Raw genomic sequence first — 2,083 nt, 5'->3', positions numbered from 1 at the left:
GTCTGACGGTGTTCGAATATGGGGCCACCCAGAGCAGAATATGTAAAAAAATATGAAATGTAATAAAATAAAGTAAATAAATAAGTAAATTAAAAATTAAAAAAACAAAAAAATATTTTGTTTTTCTTATTGATATTTTATGTCCAAAAGTAGTTAGTTACAAGTTAGTTGACATGTAATGCAGAGGTATCCAGGTCTGACTTTTTTGCGGCCATCGCCCCACAAAAGTAGTTAGCTTTTTTCGAACAAAATACACAGTTAATAGTTAGCACTAGCGTTCGCGTAAACAGACTAAAGTTAGGTATAAGCTAACGTCACTCCCTGCAGGGTCTTAATCCGAACGGGATGAGGTATGGTCGATGGTGGACCAGTTACTGAAAGAGGGAATAATAAGACCAAGTAATGCACCAAATGCTTCCGCTATTGTATTGGTACGAATGCAAGTTTTTAAAAATACCATTCTGACTATAGAATGCCAATGCTATGCTTCAGAACTTTATAAATAATATATGTAAGTATTTCGTGATATGATAGACAATAAATAAATTATAACATACATGGATGGTATCGTTATTGCCACCTGTGGAAAGTAAAGCTACCAGATTAAAAATTATAATACATTTTTTTCTGAAAAGCATTTGAAGGAAAAATAAACTAATTTTTTGAAAATAATAAAAAGAAAAGTGAGTTGCGCATTTGGAAGTTGCAAAAATACCAGGTACCACTCAAGGAGGACGGTATAAATTTTTTTTCAATTTCCAGCGCTTCCTTTTGTGAGGCAAAAATGGCTTAAAGCCTGCGGCGTGAGTGAGGAAAGCCTTTTAAAATATCCGTATGTATGTTCTCAACATTTTGCTACCACGGATATTAGCATTAGCCAGAACAAGACCATACTCTCCAAAAGTGCAGTGCCGCGATATGAAAGGTAATGAATGTGCATATCTGAAGGAGGTCTTTATAAACCAAGTGCTGATTTTTTGAATATATTGGAGCATTTGAACTCGAAATTTATTGAAATTAATGGTGAAAAATTAACAAGTCCAAATTTTTTAAAAAATCTATTGTACAATTTAAATGTTGCTATCGAGGAAAGAATTGCAAAACGTTTGTTTTTTTGGGAAATTTTTTCGAATAAGATATTTAAATTTAAAGTTAAAAGAGAACAAAACTAAAATGAAAATAAGAAGATGGGGAAAATGACATCTTGATGGGTTTGTTGAATTTATTAAATAAAAACATTTAATACAGTTAGCGCAACATACATGCATACATATAGATTAATTTTCAGTTTGGGGTAGGGGTGCGAAATATCATAAACGTAAGTACATATGCCATTATCCATTGTATTTCGAAGTAAAATTACATTCTTTGTATGTATAAATTTTGGTTGTTTGGTTTCGTCTAAGAAGACTAAAATATTTACACCCATTTACTGTGAAAGAAATACTCATCTCGAAATTCCCTAATTTATTTTTAAATATTAACAATATGGTAACACTGCTAACAACATGAACAAATTATGAAGCTTCAAAAATCCCAGTATCCGTCAAAAAGTTGTTTATTGAAACTACCTTCTTTTTTATCATAGTTAAATCTTGCATTGGTTTGTATTCCTATTTTCGACGGTTCGTTCCGTCATTTTCTCAAATTGCTAAGCCGTTACAAACCTTGTTGATAGGGAATTCCAACTTTGACTTTAAAACGAAAAGTGTCCCGACGTTTTTAACGAATTAAAACCCCGTCTAACAGATGGTCCAGTCCTTGCGATGACGCGATTACGATCGGATTTGGTGCCGTTCTTCTGCAACGACAGGACGATAAGAAATTTCATCACATTTCATAATTTTCGAAAACCGCGACTAGCGCCGAATCTAGGTATCATAGTTTCGAACTGAAAACTCTAACTGTAATATATGCTTAAGACGATTTAGAACTTATTTGAAAGGTATACAATTTAAGATCATTACTGATTGCAATTCTTTAGCGATGACCCTTGAAAGCTAGACGGGCCTTAGAACTCGAGAATTATAATTACAAGATACAGCATAAGAAAGGGACTTCTATGGGGTACGCCGATGCTTTA

This window comes from Rhagoletis pomonella, unplaced genomic scaffold (assembly GCF_013731165.1).
Source record: "Rhagoletis pomonella isolate Grant_MI unplaced genomic scaffold, Rhpom_1.0 Rhpom_scaffold_00002, whole genome shotgun sequence".
Taxonomy (NCBI): Eukaryota; Metazoa; Arthropoda; class Insecta; order Diptera; family Tephritidae; genus Rhagoletis; species Rhagoletis pomonella.
This window is presented reverse-complemented; position numbering follows the sequence as displayed.